Source organism: Dendrobates tinctorius, unplaced genomic scaffold (genome assembly GCF_039654945.1).
Source record: "Dendrobates tinctorius isolate UK_male_01 unplaced genomic scaffold, ASM3965494v1 ptg000042l, whole genome shotgun sequence".
NCBI lineage: Eukaryota > Metazoa > Chordata > Amphibia > Anura > Dendrobatidae > Dendrobates > Dendrobates tinctorius.
The window spans coordinates 832,291-854,890 of NW_027361710.1; the positions used below are offsets into that span (position 1 = coordinate 832,291).

At 39.6% G+C, this 22,600-nt stretch overlaps 1 long non-coding RNA gene across 2 annotated transcripts in view; it reads right to left on the minus strand.

The window, feature by feature from the left end:
• Positions 1-22,600, minus strand: part of LOC141088897 (uncharacterized) — a 56,262-nt gene that overhangs the window by 11,321 nt on the left and 22,341 nt on the right. The window contains exons 2-3 of one of the 2 annotated variants that reach the window (XR_012232097.1): positions 11,964-12,020; positions 11,377-11,546 (exon numbers count right to left, since the gene is read on the minus strand). This is a non-coding gene — a long non-coding RNA (uncharacterized lncRNA). Of the gene's footprint in view, positions 1-10,966; positions 11,547-11,963; positions 12,021-22,600 lie in introns of those variants that run through there. The other variant, XR_012232096.1, reaches the window with a different exon arrangement.

A 22,600-nucleotide genomic window follows, 5' to 3' on the forward strand; every position in this document is an offset into this window, starting at 1 on the left:
ACTTCATATATACTATATTCATACAGCATACATACATACTACATACTACATTTATACTACATTCATACAGCATACATACATACTGCATATATACTACATTCATACTACATACTGTATATACAACATTCATACACACTACATACATACTACATATATACTACATTCATACATACATACTACAAATATACTACATTCATACAACATACATACTACATACATACTACATTCATACAGCATACATACATACTACATATATACTACATTCATACAGCATACATACATACATTCAACATACCTAAAACATGCTACAGATATACTACATACATACTACATACAGTGGGGAAAAAAAGTATTTAGTCAGTCAGCAATAGTGCAAGTTCCACCACTTAAAAAGATGAGAGGCGTCTGTAATTTACATCATAGGTAGACCTCAACTATGGGAGACAAACTGAGAAAAAAAAATCCAGAAAATCACATTGTCTGTTTTTTTTTCATTTTATTTGCATATTATGGTGGAAAATAAGTATTTGGTCAGAAACAAAATTTCATCTCAATACTTTGTGATATATCCTTTGTTGGCAATGACAGAGGTCAAACGTTTTCTGTAAGTCTTCACAAGGTTGCCACACACTGTTGTTGGTATGTTGGCCCATTCCTCCATGCAGATCTCCTCTAGAGCAGTGATGTTTTTGGCTTTTCACTTGGCAACATGGACTTTCAACTCCCTCCAAAGGTTTTCTATAGGGTTGAGATCTGGAGACTGGCTAGGCCACTCCAGGACCTTGAAATGCTTCTTACGAAGCCACTCCTTCGTTGCCCTGGCGGTGTGCTTTGGATCATTGTCATGTTGAAAGACCCAGCCACGTTTCATCTTCAATGCCCTTGCTGATGGAAGGAGGTTTGCACTCAAAATCTCACGATACATGGCCCCATTCATTCTTTCATGTACCTGGATCAGTCGTCCTGGCCCCTTTGCAGAGAAACAGCCCCAAAGCATGATGTTTCCACCACCATGCTTTACAGTAGGTATGGTGTTTGATGGATGCAACTCAGTATTCTTTTTCCTCCAAACACGACAAGTTGTGTTTCTACCAAACAGTTCCAGTTTGGTTTCATCAGACCATAGGACATTCTCCCAAAACTCCTCTGGATCATCCAAATGCTCTCTAGCAAACTTCAGACGGGCCCGGACATGTACAGGCTTAAGCAGTGGGACACGTCTGGCACTGCAGGATCTGAGTCCATGGTGGCGTAGTGTGTTACTTATGGTAGGCCTTGTTACATTGGTCCCAGCTCTCTGCAGTTCATTCACTAGGTCCCCCCGCGTGGTTCGGGGATTTTTGCTCACCTCTCTTGTGATCATTCTGACCCCACGGGGTGGGATTTTGCGTGGAGCACCAGATCGAGGGAGATTATCAGTGGTCTTGTATGTCTTCCATTTTCTAATTATTGCTCCCACAGTTGATTTCTTCACTCCAAGCTGGTTGGCTATTGCAGATTCAGTCTTCCCAGCCTGGTGCAGGGCTACAATTTTGTTTCTGGTGTCCTTTGACAGCTCTTTGGTCTTCACCATAGTGGAGTTTGGAGTCAGACTGTTTGAGGGTGTGCACAGGTGTCTTTTTATACTGATAACAAGTTTAAACAGGTGCCATTACTACAGGTAATGAGTGGAGGAAAGAGGAGACTCTTAAAGAAGAAGTTACAGGTCTGTGAGAGCCAGAAATCTTGATTGCTTGTTTCTGACCAAATACTTATTTTCCACCATAATATGCAAATAAAATGAAAAAAAAACAGACAATGTGATTTTCTGGATTTTTTTTTCTCAGTTTGTCTCCCATAGTTGAGGTCTACCTATGATGTAAATTACAGACGCCTCTCATCTTTTTAAGTGGTGGAACTTGCACTATTGCTGACTGACTAAATACTTTTTTTCCCCACTGTATATACTACATTCATACAGCATACATGCATACTACATATATACTACATATATACTACATTCATACAGCATACATACATACTACATACATACATACAGCATACATAAAACATGCTACAGATATACTGCATACATACTACATACAATACATTCATACATTCATACAATGCATACATATAGACATACAGTACATATAACATAGAGTACATACTCACCATTACTTGTCACATTGTTCCCCGAAGCCAGTGTCATCTGTGAAAAAAATATGAAAAAAACAAACCACCAAATACTCCCTGTTCCGCAGAAATCCACGAGTGTCCCACGCTGATCTCTTGTGGAGAACAGCAGCATCAGCTGATGCGACCGTTCTCTAGGGGCTCCAGGAATCCAATGACGGGAGGTACAGTAGGTATCCTTCCGCACTGTATTCCTCCACCACTGTAAAAAAAATAGCCCCTAGTTTCACTTTTGGCATTGCTGTGTGAGAAAGTTCCCATGCAGCTTTTGCCATAAAGTGAGACTAGGGACTATTTTTTTTTTACAGTGGTGGAGGAATACAGTGCGGAAGGATACTTAGCTCCCATCATTGGATTCCTGGAGCCCCTAGAGAATGGTCGCATCAGCTGATGCTGCTGTTCTCCACGGGAGATCGGCGTGGGACACTTGTGGATTTCTGCGGAACAGGGAGTATTTGGTGGTTTGTTTTTTTCATATTTTTTTCACAGATGACACTGGCTTCGGGGATCAAAGTGACAAGTAATGGTGAGTATGTACTCTATGTTAGGTAATACAGATGGTTAGCACTCAACTAAGAAGTGTAGATGTACGGTGCTAGTGAGAAGGGAACTGGTAGTCCCACTGGCATAAGTCAAATATAAAGTCACTGCACACGTGGATTTTTTCAAAAGTGGGTAATCTTTATTTCTATTGGACGGTGAAGAAGCGACAACTTTTTTGACGTTTCGGCCTCACAATGGCCTTTATCATATAGTCGCTGAAAAAATAAAATATATCATTAAACTTTTTTTTCCTCCTTTTCTTGTATATACTGTATTTTTCCTTTATCTCCCTTCTTTTCAGTTTGGACTCCTACAATAGAGTATTGTCATTTTTCATTAAATCTGTATAATAGATTGCTGTAAATATTGCCATTTATTTATATCTTTCACACCATGCTGTGCCTTACAATTGATGTATATGTATTTTTATTTGCTCCACATGGAGCCTGTATTTCCTTCATTCAACTCTGCCCATAGCGACATCTGCTTCCACCCCTCGGCGCCTTTCCTGTGTTAATGTTTCTCATCAAGCGCTACTGCGCATGCGCGGGTTACCCGCGCCATTTTCTTGGTGGTTTTCCCCTTATGGGTGACATGTTCCACACCTACAGCGCAGGCGCCGGCGTCTGACGTCACTTCCGGTCAGATGACCGGCCCTGCCATTATTAAAGAGCGCAGATACAGACACAGCGCTCATTCACTGCACAGGCACGGCGGTGCCTGCATCCACCACTGCCACCAATGATTGTGAGTAACATGGAAGAGACTCTTTCAACCACCGCTGCACCACCAATGGCTTTCCCTATTTACATGTCACTATGTGTATGTTTTTACTTTTAAGGCGATGTACTTTGGGCACACAATTGTGGATCCTCTAGAATCACTTATCTTAAAGGTATCCAATTTTTTCCTTATGATTACATATGTATCTCAGTTCTGTTTATACTATAACTAATTACTATGCCTTTGTGGTGCATACCTATAAAAGATTTTTTCTTTTAAGGCAATTAGCTTTGGGCACATCCATACAGTTGTGGATCCTCTTGAACCAGGACCACTTGCTACAAAGGTATTCCAATTTTCCCGTTGATTCCACTTCTCTCATTATATGACCGGCTATTTAGATTACTATATCAGTTTACCATAGGTTTATATCATATATCATATATTTTACATGAGTAGCACATAAATTTCCATCACAATTGGTTACACTATAAACAAAATATTTCTGGCAACATAAGAATCTATATGCGTGACCTTAGTAGCACAAGGTATCATAACACACGGCCCATACTATATGATTGTTTTATTAAGACTTCTCTATAATAACTCCTTTACTCTGTGATATGGAGACCACATTTCTCTTGACATTACAATCAATGTACTCTATTGTTGGTTCCCATCTAATTATATTCTCATTCAACCCCCACTTACAGGACAATCCATTGACTCTAAAAACATTGTCCAACAGTGAAACTATCTAACCGGTGACTACAATCTCTCTTCTTTAAGGGGTATGATTTCAATATTTACTTATAGAGTGATACTCTGTCTGCCGCCATGCTTTCCTTTCTCTCTATCTTTTGTCTAAAAATGTCTCCATATTCCCTAATGATCCTTTGGCACATTACTTAATGATGCTCCTCTACGAGATACTTATCCTATGATTTATCCTACATGTTATTTTTATTGTATATATCGGTTTGTGATTTTTATTGTATATATTTTATTTTTTCAGCGACTATATGATAAAGGCCATTGTGAGGCCGAAACGTCAAAAAAGTTGTCGCTTATTCACCGTCCAATAGAAAAAAAGATTACCCACTTTTGCAAAAATCCACGTGTGCAGTGGCTTTATATTTGACTTGTACTCTATGTTACTCTGTATGTACTGTTTGTCTATATGTATGTATTGTATGAATGAACGAATGTATTGTATGTAGTATGTATGTATTGTATGTAGTATGTATGCAGTATATCTGTAGCATGTTTTATGTATGTTGTATGTATGTATGCTGTATGAATGTAGTATGTATGTAGTATGTATGTTGTATGAATGTAGTATATATGTAGCATGTACTATGTATGTATGAATGTAGTATATATGTTGCATGTATGTAGTATGTATGTATGTTGTATGAATGTAGTATATATGTAGTATGTATGTATTATGTAGTATGTATGCTGTATGAATGTTGTATATATGTAGTATGTATGTAGTATGCAGTATGTATGTATGTTGTATGAATGTAGCGTATACTGTATGTAGTATGTATGTATGTTGCATGAATGTAGTATATATGTAGTATGTATGTATTATGTATTATGTATATATGCTGTATGAATGTATTATATATGTAGTATGTATGTAGTATGTATGTATGTTGTATGAATGTAGTATATATGAAGTATGTATGTAGTATGTATGCTGTATGAATGTAGTATATATGTAGTATGTATGTAGTATGTATGTATGTATGTTGTATGAATGTAGTATATATGTAGTATGTATTTATTATTTAGTATGTATGTATGTTGTATGAATGTAGTATATATGTAGTATGTATGTAGTATGTATGTATGTTGTATGAATGTAGTATATATGAAGTATGTATGTAGTATGTATGTATGCTGTATGAATGTAGTATGTACTGTAGTATATTAGCCAGATGATGGGACTACTACTGTCCCATCATTGGCTAATGTGTCAATCACTGTCATTGTAGCAGGCATCGCCCGATGGGACTTGTAGTCCCATCGGACGATGCCTGCACACACACACAGACCCCCGGCAGGCCGTACAGACCACCGGCAGCCAGCACAGACCCCCCGGCAGCCGGCACAGACCCCCGGCAGGCCCGTACAGACCCCCGGCAGTGGGCACAGACCCCCTGTAGGCCCATACAGACCGCCAGCAGCCGGCACAGACCCCCCGGCAGCTGGCACAGACCCCCGGTAGGCCCGTACAGACCCCCGAGAGGCCCGCACAGAGCCCGCCCGCACACACAGACACGCACAATGTCCGCCCATGCACCGCCCACACTCTTCCCCCCTCCCAAACTTGATGTACAAGGAAAGAAAGTGTTTTTTTTAAATCCGATATTTCTGTCCCATTGACTTGAATGGGTCTTCTGGTATCAGAATCGGCGATACCCGATACTTTTTGTGTATCGGGCCGATCCAATCCGATCCGATATTTCTGGATATCGGATGGTATCGCTCAACACTATTGGTGAGATGTTCTTTTCCTTAAATTATGTGTCCATTTTTCTCCACACATACCTTTGATCATTGTTGTCAAAGAGTTCTATTTTAACCTCATCAGACCACAGGGCTTGTTTACAAAGTTTGTCAGACTTGTTTAGATGTTCTTTTGCATAAGTCTGACACTAAATTTTATGGTGAGGATGCAGGAGAAGTTTTCTTCTGGTAACTCTTCCATGAAGGCCACATTTGTGAAGGAGTCTTTAAACAGTAGAACAATATATCACAACTCCAGAGTCTGCTAAATCTTTCTGAAGGTATTTAGCAGTCGAGCGGGATTCTGATTTGCTTATCTAGCAAATCTATAAGCAGCTCTTACTAAAATTTAGCTTGGTTTTCCAAACCTTACCTCAACCTCCACTGTTCCTGTTTACTACCATTTCTTAATTAGATTTCCAAATGAGGAAATGGCAATTTGAAAAGTTATTTGCTTTCTTCTTATAGTCTTCTCCTGCTTTGTGGGCCTACACTATTTTCACTTTCAAAGTGACAGGCAGCTGTTTAGAAGAACCTATGGCTTCTGTTTTTTTGGCATGATGTTAGAGGAGGCTGGGTTTTTATAAAGGTTGGAAATTTGCATAATCTGGCCTTTCTTAACAAAGATAACGAGCAAGACATAACCCATAATTAAGGTCTGGTACATTGGTCAAAGTTATCTGAGCACACAAATCTTGAAGGGTACCCAATTTTTAAAATGTAAAATATATATATATATATATATATATATATATATATATATGTAGTATATATATTAGGGTGACCGGATCTCATATGGGGGGGAAAAAATGTCAGAATCTTGTTCGTCTGGACCCCACAAACCGATTCCCCTTTCCAGATATTGAGAGAGCCAAAATTTGAGCTCGATCAAACGACGTTAACCCATGCCACTCGTCGCTCAAAGTTTGAAAAAATCCAAATTGAGGTATTTTAAGATTTAGGTATTTTGCATAGTCTGTTAGACTATAAAGAATGTGACAACAACATTGCAGAAATAGCCCTGACCAAATTTTCGAACCATTTGTGGTATTTGAATGCAGAGTTGGTGGGATTATCGTTTTTTGATCCCACCATTACAGACAATGAAAAGTTGTTAATGGCTAATAAATTGCTCAGTAGCACAGATGAACCATCAGAGCACGCTAACCTACATGAGATGATAATTTTACATAGTTATCTAATCTATTCTAGAGCTTTTGTTAAAGTAGTTTTTGAAACGTCAGAATATAATGCTCGGCATTTGCTTACAACTTGCAGGACATATTGCTTTTGTTCTTCATCTTTTGTCAGAAGGTCGTTAAAGTCGGTTACTTCCTACCCCTTTTAATTTTTCTTTCCTAACTTTTGGATTTACAACCCTAGCGTGCTCTGATGGTTCCAGATGAGGTCTGACCAAAGAGGAGTAGAGGGAAATAATGACTTCACGTGATCTAGACTGTATGCTTCTGTTAATACATCCTAGAATTGCATTTGCCTTTTTTGCTGCTGCATCACACTGTTGACTCATATTCAGTCTGTGATCTATTAGTATACCCAAGTCTTTTTCACATGTGCTGTCACTTAGCCCTATTCCTCCCATTCTATATATGCTTTTTTCGTTTTGTGGGGTCCAGACGGACAAAATTCCGACATCGATTTTTTGCGGTCACCCTAATATATATATACATATATATGTTTAAATATATACACACACACACACTAGGAGAAAGCACAACCAGCATTCAAAAGGGGCCAAAACATCAGCCAGAAAGCATTAGTACTGAGATGTGGTCTGTGGTCCCCACCTGCAGAACCACTCTTTATTGAGGGTGTCTTGATAATTGCCCATGATTTCCATCTGTTGTCTATTTCATTTGCACAACAGCATGTGAATTTGATTGTCAATCAGTGTTGCTTCCTAAGTGGACAGTTTGATTTCACAGAAGTTTGATTTACTTGAAGTTATATTCTGTTGTTTAAGTGTTCCCTTTATTTTTTGAACAGTGTATATATGTAAATATACTGTATATCCTATAATATATAGGAAATGTGTTTTTAACTTCAGCCATTTTAGAGATCATTTCATCTTCAACTTGCTTAACTGTTCACAATAACAATAATTTTGACCAGGGGTGCCCAAACTTTTACATGCCAATGTATGTACCAATTGTCCGATAGGGGGATCTGCACATAGTGAGGACTGGAGAAAAGCTTTGAAAAAGCATGCTGTCACACTGTAGCTATGCAGTTAGCTTCAAGATCCACTAGATAGCAATAGAGTGGAAGGCGGACAGCTAGTCTGCTAGAGCAGACCTAAAGAGCTGCAGTGAGGCTACCACCAGGTGGCAGCAGAGTAGTCAAACATGCTGAGTCAATACCTAGCCGTCACGCAGTACAAAGGGAAAAACCAAGCACAGAGTCAGTGGAGCGACAGAGGGTCAATACCAGTCAAAAGCAGAAGTACCAGAAGCAAGAGACAAAGTCAGGTCAGAGCCAAAGCTGAGTCAAATAATGGGAAATCCAAAACACAAAGGGAAAAACTAAGTCGGGATGGGCAGGGAGGAAAGAACAGACATGGGCAAAGTCAGTAAATGCAGCAGGACAAATCAGAGTATTACCAGAGTCAGATACTCACACTGTAGGCAGAAGATATAAATAACACTGCCTGCAGGATGCAGTGGGGAGAAATAGCAGATGTGAAACCAAAATGAGGTAAGGCAAAGTTAACCCCTGACATGACCAGACCGGGAAAGGGGCAGACAGAACTCAAAACCCGGTCTGGATCATGACAGATGCATTCTCATCGACACACACAAGAAAAGAAAAAATAATACATTTATCTGTGGCCTAATATTTTTCATGCTCTGATTACAACATTGTGGATATGAATTTGCCGGCATTGAAAGGAAAATTAAATTCCCAGAGAGACAGAAGAGTCTTGGAGTACAAACTTGTGACAACCTTTGGCATACTCAGTGCAGGAATGAATGTCTTGCATCGATTTAAGTCTTTCGCCATCAATTAACAAATGTACTTTTCGGACCTCATGGAGGCATCACAACCCAAACCAGACTTAAATCAGAGGAGATTAAAATGTTTACAATCCATATCTAAGGACTGCTCTAATGTTTACTGACACAACTGCTTCTCCCTCTCCTATATTGATTCTGCTTTATGTCACTTGTAAGTGCACTATTCCTGTATCCTGCTTTGCATAAATATGGGCCTTCAGATTCTGGGTTGTACTATGCCTGCTGAAGTGACCTGAGTAGTCTCCATAACTTTCGATTTATTACCATTTTTTCAGGTAGCCATTAAAAGGTATCAACCACTAAGGGCTCTCAAATTTTTATATTTTTGAAAAAAAAATGACACTTTAATGCTGGATTCAAACATTTATGTTTTGCAGTCTAGGAACAGACCAAACTTGAAGGATTTTTAGGCATCGTCATAAGAATAAACGAGACTGCCGAGTTCAGGTCAGGAAGCCTGTGGTTAGTCCTTGGATCGTGAAGTGTGAAAAATGGATATGTGAATCTGGTCTAACTAAAATGTTAACACTCCACTCCTTTATCCCAGTTCAGTAATAGAAAAAAAGAACAAAATTTTTAAAAATTAGATCACTGTGAAAACAGTACCTTGAAAACTGATGTGCTATGATTGACATATATAAATTGCTTCTAACTTCTATTTTTCCTGCTTTTTGTCATCCTTCCTTTGTCTTATCCCTCATGATTCATCACTAACAAGAATGGGGTGAATAGGGCACGTAAATTCAAAGGAAACATTTATGAATTACCAAGTACTTTAGTGGCAAAAAATCAGCAGCTTTATTCATCCTTGAAGTAAGGAATGACTTCATTAACCACCTAGCAAAGTGAATAGAGCCTCTTATTCACTCATTTGTGTTGAATGTAAGCATATCAAGCACCATTGTTATAGTGTTGATTAATAATCATTTTATAATTACCGTTCTAGACAAAGCAGCTATAAACAGCCTTGTAGCAAATGACTGAAGCATAACTACAGGTGTGAGATTGAACCTGTCTGAAAGATAAATTCATTTGCAAAAGGGTAGCATACTAATTTTTCCTGACACAGCAATTTTTGTATCCATTGCATCTCAGCCCTCTTAAAATTTCATTTATTCTCTTTCAAAGCTAAACGTGTACACTGCATTAGCCGACAGGTGTTTTCCTTGACATTTATGCTTTAAAGCTAGCATATGCTGTAATTTACAAAAAGAGGCCAAAAGAGTGTTTTCTAGGCTTCCATCTGTATCTAAGGCTAGTTTCACACTAGTTTATTTTCCACGCAGCGCTCGGCGCCTCTAAGCCCTGCCCCCTTCCGGCTCCTTGCCCGCCCCATCCGGTCATCGCCGCCTACTATCGCACACAGCTGCACGCGATCTGCGCACCCTAACTTTAGCATAGGGTGTGCAGACCGTGCCCAGACTGTGCACTAGTAGGATTTTAGCATGCACTGTGCACTTTTGAAGGTGCGCCGAACGCACCATGTTGCATTGTGGCGCGTTCGGCGCACCTTCAAAAGTGTGCAGCGCACGCTAACATCCTACTAGCGCACGGTCTGTGCACCCTATGCTAAAGATAGGGTGCGCAGATCGCATGCAGCCGTGTGCGATAGTAGGCGGCGATGACCGGATGAGGCAGGCAGGGAGCCGGCAGGGGGTGGGGCTTAGCAGCGCCGAGCGCTGCGTGGAAAATAAGCTAGTGTGAAGCTAGCCTAAGATACTGTATTTTTAACAGTATAAATTATAAAAACTACAATTTTCCCATACAGGATGACTCTTTGTGAAATTAATACATATTATCAATGGCTCGCTCATTCTGGTTGGATGCCATGGAATCCAAACAGAGCGATCACTGTGGTGATAATATCTCTTGAGTTTAACAGCCAGCGTCTGGAGCAAAGGCAGTTCAGTTTAGTGTTCACTACAGAGACTGAATAATGGTATCATATCTTAAGATGAAAGCATGTCTTTATTCTTTATAAACGTAAAAGTAATTATTAAAATTAGGATGAAATCTTTTACATACGATACCCTTACTTCATTTTTTTACAATAAAAATTAGAAACTTACTATGAAGGAAAGAGGTTGCTGATGAAATAAAAGGAATTTGGTAGAGATAAAACATAAGGGTCCAGTCTGTAGTCACATCACAATGCCTCTACAAATCCAAAAAGCATAATTTGTCATATTTTGTTAGTCACTATTAGAGATGAGCAAACCCGAACTGAAAAGTATGGAGTTCATTCCAGACAGCTAGTGTGCGATTTATTGCCGAACATGGACTTGTCCTGGAAGTCCATTGCAATGTTAAAAGTTCAGGGGGAAGTACGTTGCAGAGAGGAGAAAGAAAATAATTTTTTACAGCTCAAAAGTTTACATCACCTTACATTTCAATGGGATTCAGGTTCTGGTTCAAGTTCGAGTAAAGTTCTGGCACTAGAATTGAACTTTGGACTAAATTTCAAGATTAGTATCAGAACACCATCTTCCACAGGTCCGTTCATCCGTAGTCACTATGACCCAATCCAGTTTTCTGTAAAACTCCCAGCAAATATACCTGAATGAAAATAACCAATAAGTATTAAGGCATAAAAAAGAGAGCATTTACAGCAATTACTCTAGATATTGTCACCTGTGGAATAAGAAATTTCCTTCGATCCAGAAACCTTAAAATGCTTCTTAAAGCCTTTTCCTTCCTTTAAAATTTATTTTTAAATGCACTCCTATTATCAAAGTTATATACTAGAATGTATGTAAGAATGTATAATATATATGTAACTACTTATTATAAAATTCCTGCAATGTTCTTCATAGAAACCTGTACACATAGTTAAAGAGATCCTGTCACCAGGTTAAGCCAATATGAGATGTGACCACCACCTTTTGGAGCTGATATAGAGCATTCTATAATGCTGTATATTAGCCACCAATCAGACCTTTAAGAGAAGAAAAATATTTTTTTTATTATACTCACCTGCGGGGCGATCTGTTCTAGGGGTGTTGCTCTTCTTGGTCCGGCGCATCCCGTCTTCTTATGATCAACAAAAGAAAAAAAGGCATTCTAAGCCGGCGATCACCCAAAAAAGATCAGATATATATTTCAAAAAGGTATAAATATTTATTAGCAACATATGCAGAAAAAAACACACACCATTCAAATCATTCAATGACTAGCATTTCTTCTGTGGTGTTCCTATCAGTGTGTCTAGAGTGGGAGAAGAGGGTTGCATTGGCAATCCAACACAATGGGCAGCACTTTGAACACATTTTGTAAGAGGTCATAAACTTGTAGATAACTCATGAAAGAATAAAGTTACGTTAAAACCAAGTACACCATTGTTTTTCTTGTGAAATTCTCAATAAGTTTGATGTGTCCCATGACCCTCTTCCCATTGAAAAAAATAAAGTGGGATCCAAAATGGCTGCCATGGTCACCACCCATTTTGAAAAGTTTCCCCCGTCCCATATACTAATGTGCCACAAAACATGAAGTTGATATCACCAATCATTCCCATTTCATTTAGGTGTATCTATATAAACTGTGTTCCAAATTATTATACAAAAAATATTTCCTCATATTTTCTCTAAATTACCTATATGAATTGCAGTCATTGTTATTTTCCAGTCATCTAATATTCTAGTATAATTGCAATGTTTTTGAACAAACTGCCTATGAAAACAGTATATTTTTAAAAATAAGAAACACTCAAAATACATGTTCCAAATTATTATGAAAAGCAGAGTTTTCAACCTTTTTATTTTTATTTTGAACAAAATAAAGGTCAATTGTGAAATTAGAAGCATTATCAGTTTATTACAAAATGAAATCAAACAGTATTCAAGTCAAAACTTTATTCTAGGTGATGTTACACTTGCACATAGGACCCTTTGTTCGAAAGAAACTTCTGAACTCTCTCGTACATTGATTTTGTCAGTTTTTGGATGGTTTGTGCTTCAGTTGTTTCGCATGTGGACAGAATACCCTCCCAGAGCTGTTGCTTAGATGTGAACTGCCTCCAGCCATCATAGACACTCCTTTTGATGATGCTCCAGAGGTTCTCAATGGGGTTGAGGTCAGGGGAAGATGGAGGCCACACCATAAGTTTGTCCTCTTTTATGACCATAGCAGCCAGAGATGCAGATGTGTTATTTGCAGCATGAGACGGTGCATTATCATGCATAAAAATGATCTTGCTGAGAAAAGCACGGTTCTTCCTCTTGAACCATGGCAGGAAGTGCTGTTTTAGAAACTCCACATAGATTATGGAGTTCATCTTTACCCCTTCAGGGATCCTAAAGTGGCCAACAATCTCTCTCCCCATGATTCCAGCCCAAAACATTACTCCACCTCCTTCTTGTTGGCGCCTTAGCCATGTTTTCATGGGGTGTCCATCAACCAGCCATCCTCCACTCCATCCATCTGGACCATCGAGCATTGCACGGCACTCATCGGTGAACAAAACAGTTTGGAAGTCAGTCTTCATGTATCGTTTGGCCCACTGGAGCCGTTTCTGCTTGTGTGCAGTTGTCTTGCTAAATTTTCTCCCAAATTAGGTTATTTACCTTAACTTACGTAGCGCTCACTGACATCCCAGCCAGGCAAAGATTATTGACAATCTTTTATTTTAGCAAGCAATCGTTTTGTTTTACATAGCACATGAATAGTCTCAAGATTTAAGAAAAATGACAGTTATGACATGAAAGATTTCAGCATCAATAATAATTACCGAGTTATTGTAGCATCACCCTTCACATCGGGGGACCTCGATCAGCGGGAAGGGGTTTTCCTCGGTAAGCATCACAGACTAAGTGCATCCACTTGAATCGTCTGGAAAGTCCCCACCCGCTGAGGAGGTCAGTACTTTTTATAATATTAATTGGAATGATCACGCACTGACATGCGCAGTGAATCAGGTTTCACCTTGATCACGCGCTGTCATGCGCAGTAACTTGTTTTTTTCACATTCCTCCTTTATCTCAGTTGGTTTGGTTCTCACATTCCTCCCTTCCAACTCCCACAACAATGCGAAAGCAGGTGGTTGCTTTTCACATTCCTGAGTGTGTGCTCTCCTCATGGTAGGAAAAGTTCACATTCTGGTCACAATCCATAGTATCCAAATGGATGTTTCAATGTACTGCAATCACTATCTTATTGACTGGATGCCTATCTATACCAGTCTCTCACTCATGCATATCCCATTTGTATCACAATCGGTCCTTGATTGCAGTCTTTTAAACACCATCTTTATAGGACACCATGAGCACTTGTGGTTTCTTGCAACACATTTTGTAAGCTATATATGGACCATTAAATCGAGGCATTCAATAATACAAATTTTCTGGTACCTCCAATATCAATGGGGCCACTACATATCTACACCTTACATCTGATTTGGTAACATTACATACATAAATTACTCCAGTACAATATATATCATTGCAAACCATTTTGGAGGATTGTATTGATCACGGTCCTCCACGCTTGTTCATTAAATTAAATTTGTTAGTAACATTCTGTAAATTCAGCATAATAGTGTCTATTCCAACCTGCATGCTAACTGGCTGCCATATTGTAGGCATCCGCTTATCTTGCAAAGTCAAAATATCTTCAACATCATTTATTTCAACCTTTCCAGTATTCTTGTGCACCGCATATATAGATCGGTATCTCCTTTGATTTCAGGGCTCCCAGAAAGTTCCATCATATGCAATATTTAGAAAGTAACACCTTTGATTTGCTTCACAAATAAAATTATCTTGATTCCTGGATTTGGTCGAATTGACCGATCCCCATCCCATCATTCCTTTTCTGGTATTCGTCACCTTTTTCCCCGACGTCCGAGCGTCACTTTAAGGAACTGCCAAATTCACGATACCAAGGATTCCAATGGTTGTCAACAGTTTTTGATTCTAAAATAAAACTAAAACAGTATTATTCCCGCAAATCACACTTCCACTCCTGGCCTCGGAACGTACTCCTTCCTGAATTTTGTAGTCAGATTCCAGGAGTCCAGGCACCGATGCTGTCCAAACACGCGAGTCCAAGGATTCCACTTAACCATATTTGAAGATTTGGAATCTATAAAATCAATAATCAACATTATTCTCTCAAATAACATTTTTCTTGTGGGATATAGTCCCATTTTTCCACTCCTGGCCTCATGATTAACAGGGTATGGTCTTTGCCTATTGCTATCACTTCAGCCTCTGAAGGCGGTCCTTGGGTATTTTGAACCCAGATTTTGGCTCCCACATTAGTGATGTTAGAAGAGCCAAAACCTTTTGAGCCTCTGATCGTTAATTCTGAAGGGGCTGTTCCCTCTTGCACATCTGACAAATTTATTGGAATCAAAAGCATTTGCGCAATACGCTGTCCTTTCTCCAAAATTAGAGGCTCATTCCCCAAATTTATCATTAATACTTTGATTTCTCCTTGATAATCTGCACCTATGACTCCTCCCACCACCATGGCCCCCTTTAATGCCAAACTAGACCTAGTGGCTATCTGTCCATAGTGGTCCTTTGGAATCTGACACCCCAATCCTGTAGCTATTGGTTTTACTTTCCCCTGTGGGATCACAACAGTTTCCAATGCACTCAAATCCAAACCTGCTGAATGTGGAGTTGCTCGTTCCGGTATTCGTGCTTCTTGATCAGTTTTCCACCATACGACGGACTTTACCAGGTGTGCCTCATGTATGGTGAGATTGGGTGTAAGCATCCTCATGAGAGGAGTCATAGAGTCTGTGATAGGCCTGTTGTTAATTATCTGTAAAGCCTCACTCAAATTGTCTCTCCATTGTCCATACTGTGTATCAGATTGATTAAGTTTTCTCAATGTGGATTTTAATAATCCATTCATTCTTTCCACCAAACCTGCTGCTTGTGGATAGTAAGGTATATGATATACCCATTGTATATTGTTGTCCTGAGCATATTTCTTAATGGCATCCCCAGTGAAATGAGATCCATTATCAGTTTGAATTTGTAAGGGGACCCCATAATACTGTGTTATTATCTCTAAGGTCCGCTCTGTGCTCCATTGGGTGGCTGCTTTACACGGAAAGCCCACCATCAGTCCTGAATATGTATCTACCGCAGTACAGACATACTTACACCCCCTACTCTCTGACAAAGGGCCGATGAAATCCATTTGCCATATCTGAGCAGGTAACTGGCCTCTGCCTATGTGTCCCATTACGGTGTGTGGTACCTCTCGTTTTTGTGAATGTTGACATATTGGGCAATGTTGTATAGTTTGTTTTATTATGTCAAGTGTCAGAGGCACACCTCTCTCCTGGGCCCACCTGTAAGTGGCTTTTTCTCCAAGATGTCCGCTTTTCTGATGAGCCCAAACGGCTGTACCTTGCAGCCATGCTTCTTTTTCTCCAGCATCAATCTCAGTAGTATTTTGTCGAATAGCAGCTGCTTTATCTGCTTCAGAGTTAAACAAACGTTCAAGTGAGTCAATTGGCATATGAGCATCAACATGAAAGACAGTGGTAGGTGTCTCTTGCACCATTTCCTCCAAATATTACCACACTTCCCTACCCCAAATTTCTTTACCATGAATCATCCAATTATGCTTTTTCCATCCCATCATCCATGTTGCTAAACCATTTGCCACTGACCATGAGTCAGTGAAAACATGACATTGTCTCCCTTTTTCAAAAGCTATTGCTAGGAAAACAGCATATAGTTCAGCATATTGACTACTTTTTCCCTCTCCTTCCATTTGGAGATGCTTTTCCAACTTTGGATTATAAGCAACACTTTTCCATAGTCTCTTCCCTCCTACATACCTAGCTGAACCATCAGTAAACCAAGCATGCTCTTGCTGGTCTGCAGTTAGATCCTCATAGGTTTTTCCCCATTTTACAGGGGATTCCTCCATCATAGATGCTTTTTCAAGTGGGTTGACTATGTCATCCCCAATTTCTGCAACTTTCTCATGGAGGGTGGCGGTCCCGCCTTCCCCTTTTTTCGCTCTTTCAGAGACATACCACTTCCATTTGATAATACTTTGTTCCTGGGCATGGCCCACTCTGTTGGTTTTCGGATTAGACAAGACCCATTGCATGATTGGTATCAACGGTCTGAGTAGGACTTCATGTCCTAATGTCAACTGTTCTGTTTCAACCAAAGCCCAATAACAGGCTAACAATTGTTGTTCAAATGGGGTATATTTTTCTCCCGCATCTGTTGATTCCGCTCATGCAACGCGCGATATGCACTGAGCAGAATCCAAGTTCGTCGCCCTAAAGACACAACATCACCCGCCTTGGCGGGGACACCCATGAGTACATTAACAACATCATGGGTTAACTGCATCACCTGCCTTTGCAGGGAAAACCTCGAGTAACTAAACAACATCGAGGGGTTATCTGCCTCACCTGCCTTTGCAGGGATCCCCATGAGTAAACCAACAACATCATGGGTTAACTGCATCACCTGCCTTTGCAGGGAAGACCTCGAGTAACTAAACAACATCGAGGGGTTATCTGCATCACCTGCCTTTGCAGGGATCCCCATGAGTAAACCAACAACATCATGGGTTAACTGCATCACCTGCCTTTGCAGGGAAAACCTCGAGTAACTAAACAACATCGAGGGGTTATCTGCATCACCTGCCTTTGCAGGGATCCCCATGAGTAAACCAACAACATCATGGGTTATCTGCCTCACCTGCCTTTGCAGGGATCCCCATGAGTAAACCAACAACATCATGGGTTAACTGCATCACCTGCCTTTGCAGGGACACCCTCGAGTAACTTAACAATATCGAGGGGTTAACTGCATCACCTGCCTTTGCAGGGATCCCCATGAGTAAACCAACAACATCATGGGTTAACTGCATCACCTGCCTTTGCAGGGAAAACCTCGAGTAACTAAACAACATCGAGGGGTTATCTGCATCACCTGCCTTTGCAGGGATCCCCATGAGTACACTAACAACATCATGGGGCTCTGAGCCCTTGAGCTTATTATCCTATGCCTCTGCAAGTCCACTACTCCCCAATTCATGCGCTATTATATCATACAGAGCTTCGGTCCAGCCAGGAACCTCTGGTTTTTCCTCAACTTTTCTTTATTACTTCGCCTGAACATTGTAACAAAAAATTTGGCAAAATGCCAAATGCTGATTTTTTGCACAAAGAAACCTTAACTAATATTCCGTATTTTGACAAAAATAGAATTTCAAAATTATATTCAGGCAAAAAGTTATTTAGGATTTTCCAAAATTGGCTTTCTGCCAAATAGACGCAACCTATCACAACTTTACAATTATCACTTCTCCAGACTATAGAACATACCAAAAACCTTCCTAGTTACAACTACAAAAATCTTTTTACTCAAAAGCCTGAAATTTGAAAAATCCTGCCGACTACGTCAATTTATGTCCTGCTAAATTTTCTCCCAAATTAGGTTATTTACCTTAACTTACGTAGCGCTCACTGACATCCCAGCCAGGCAAAGATTATTGACAATCTTTTATTTTAGCAAGCAATCGTTTTGTTTTACATAGCACATGAATAGTCTCAAGATTTAAGAAAAATGACAGTTATGACATGAAAGATTTCAGCATCAATAATAATTACCGAGTTATTGTAGCATCACCCTTCTCATCGGGGGACCTCGATCAGCGGGAAGGGGTTTTCCTCGGTAAGCATCACAGACTAAGTGCGTCCACTTGAATCGTCTGGAAAGTCCCCACCCGCTGAGGAGGTCAGTACTTTTTATAATATTAATTGGAATGATCACGCACTGACATGCGCAGTGAATCAGGTTTCACCTTGATCACGCGCTGTCATGCGCAGTAACTTGTTTTTTTCACATTCCTCCTTTATCTCAGTTGGTTTGGTTCTCACATTCCTCCCTTCCAACTCCCACAACAATGCGAAAGCAGGTGGTTGCTTTTCACATTCCTGAGTGTGTGCTCTCCTCATGGTAGGAAAAGTTCAGATTCTGGTCACAATCCATAGTATCCAAATGGATGTTTCAATGTACTGCAATCACTATCTTATTGACTGGATGCCTATCTATACCAGTCTCTCACTCATGCATATCCCATTTGTATCACAGCAGTATATAGAGGTGGTCGACAGGATGGCTTACGCGCAGCTGCAAACCTCTGAAGGACCCTGCATCTTGTTGTTCGGGGGACGTTGGAGGCACCAGCAGCTTCAAAAACTTGTCTGCTGCTATGACAAGGCATTTTTGCAGCTGCTCTTTTAACCTGACGCAGTTGACTGTTGAAAGAGTCCTCAATTTTTCCTCATCAGCACCACACGTGTGTGCTGGGAATCAGCTACATACTTCTTGATTGTGCGATGATCACGATGAAGTGTCTTGGCAATGTTGATTGTAGTCATGCCTTGACCTAAATACTCCACAATTTGTTGCTTCTCAGCAGCTGACACATCCTTTTTCTTTCCCATTTTGGCAAAAAAAATAGGCTGCTTAATAATGTGGAACAGCCTTCTTAAGTAGTCTTGCCTTTATTTGGACACACCTGCCAAACTAATTTGCACAGGTATCTGCAATTGCTTTCATTGATATAAAGAGCCCTGACACACATCACCATCAATGAGTTTAAATGACAAACAAAAAAATTCTAACCTTATCACTCCTAAACTCTTTTTACAAAATAATTTGGAACACAGTTTAAATGGCCCACCCTGTACTTTTTGTCCTTATTGTATTTGAAAAACCAGTGTAAATAAATCCTTGGTCATCACAAGCTTGCATGTCATAAAAAAACTAAACATATGTCAATTAGATATGCATTAAAAATGGACTATACAAACAAAAGTCTTTTTGATAGTAAAGCTAAACTACCACACTGTAAATGAATCTACATGGTTGAATCTACCTGACCGCAGAGGTTGGTACCCTAACAATAAATGGTGCCACCTGCTTCTTACTAAAATGTCTTGAAATTGTTTAAGGAGTAATTTTGACTGTTAATGATATTTGCAGAAACATAAGGGTGCATACTTCTTTGTGACTAATTATATTTGGGGAAAAATTAGTTTAAAAGATAATGGAACAGATTTTAAAGCCAAATGTACTAAATTTCTACAATAATTTGCTCCAGAAATCTGTCTTTCATTATCTGAACACTAAGTTTTAGCCACCTTTGCCATCAGGAAGGAGGGGCATTGCTGAAAAAGAGTGTGGGCTATGGGAAAAGATATATGGCCTAACGTGAGACACAATAGGGCTGATTCTTCAAGGTGTTTAATACCAACCAATGAAAAAAACACAATCAAAAATCCAAATATAATGAGATTAACAAATATTTATTAAATTACACAGATACATGGAGGGAAAAAGCTACCCACAAGGCATATGTTGGAGAAAAAAAGACACTCAATGGATAAGTGCACATAATATCATGCGAGGGTAAAGACAAAATGTATGTGTATACACAACTACATTCATATGGTAAAGGATAGACTATAGCATTAACATAATCTTGGAATTAAAAATACCAAGCGCCCACACATAGGACTGCATAATGTAGTGATACCCAACTCAGAAAAAGTGCATGTGCAAAGAACCACCCGCTTCTCAAATATTCCCATATAGTGTTGAAATTTACCTAAATAGATGTGAGAGCAAGGGTCCGTTCCAGGAGCGTCACCCGGACGCGTGTTTCGGCTTAGAAGCCTTTCTTAAGGGGTGTAGCAATGGTAGGGAAGGGGAAGGTTTAAAAAGCCCAAACAGCCAATCAGAGCGGCTGTGACAACAGCTACCATGGCCACAACCTGGCCAATGGAAGATCGCAATTCAATGCGGTGCTGTGACATCACTCAGGCCCCGGAAGTTGGCGCCTGCGCAGTGGAGGTCAAAGAATGAATGATGGTAGCGGCGTTGCATTACACAAGATAGGGTCCGCGGTCGTCATGATCTTAAAATGGCCAATGAAAATAGCGGTTCTGTATAGTGCATTATGATCACTCCGACACCATGAGTTGACGCATGCGCAGCCGAGGACAGGGGATGAAAAACGGCGGCGGCGTCACGTGACATGCGACGTAGGAGTCATCGCCATATCAACACAGACGCCGAAAGCCAGTGCACAGCCCAAGGCCTTAGTGCGCACGTGTACGGGGTCGCAGGAAGGAAGGCATCCAGGGAATCACATGACCCACAGACTAAACATAGGTAGCCATGCAAAAAATGATGCCGGGTCAATAAATGAAAACAGCACCCACTGTATCACGTGACACATAAAGTAAACATAGATTATCATGACAACATTAATGTATAAGAGAACACTCTAAGGTGAAGTACAAATAGAGGGAATAGGAAGTGATTTACGAACCAGGTATGGGCTACATTAGCATGACCGATGACCAAAATAGTATAAAGAAATAAAAATTCATATAGTGAATACAAAATGTATGCAAACGCATACAAATGTGAAAATACACTAAATACCATGCCATAAGGAAGCCACATAAGCAAAAATGTTTCATAATGTAGATGTCAAAATGACTATATCATATCAGAATATACCAAAATAATAAATGTAAAAATAAAAATAAAATCTGTGGCACACAAGTATATATGACATAATAGTTGTGCCAAACAGATTATGCAAATGACAATCAAATATCAAAAAAATTATAAAATGGTTCATTTTTTATTTATTAGTTTTGATTTTTAAATGATAATAAGATAGCATCCTGTCATACTTTCTCAGGATAATTGCATGTAGTAGATTCCCCAATCGCCGCATAGCTGTCATTGGAGTCGTGTAGGACATATAGAAGATGATGGCAAGGATTTAGTGATATCCTTGCCATCATCTTCTATTTGTCCTACATGACTCCAATGACAGCTATGCGGCGATTGGGGAATCTACTACATGCAATTATCCTGAGAAAGTATGACAGGATGCTATCTTATTATCATTTAAAAATCAAAACTAATAAATAAAAAATGAACCATTTTATAATTTTTTTTTATATTTGATTGTCATTTGCATAATCTGTTTGGCACAACTATTATGTCATATATACTTGTGTAGAAAATTAGGAAGGGAAAAGGGAAATTTGTGCTCACCAAAATAGTCCTATAAGCCGGTCGTGCCTAGGGATCAAATGGCTGACCACCATGTGTTGCAAACATGAAGAGAGAAGGAAGATCCAGCACTGGAGACTTGATAAAATCCACGATAAGTTTTATTCACATAATTTCATGATAAAACCATAAAGGGGAAAACAGACCCCCACGCCTGACGCGTTTCGAACCTTAACCAGGTTCTTCCTCAGAGACATGAAACAAAACAGTTCACAAAATGATTATAAACATTCCTAATCAGCAGAGGGACTCCACACATGTGTATAATCAAAGAGGCAGACAACTAAGCCCTCAAATCACTGGTGGAGTCACTCCCTTGCAAGAAGAAAGGAAAAACTTATCGTGGATTTTATCAAGTCTCCAGTGCCGGATCTTCCTTCTCTCTTCATATATACTTGTGTGCCACAGATTTTATTTTTATTTTTACATTTATTATTTTGGTATATTCTGATATGATATAGTCATTTTGACATCTACATTATGAAACATTTTTGCTTATGTGGCTTCCTTATGGCATGG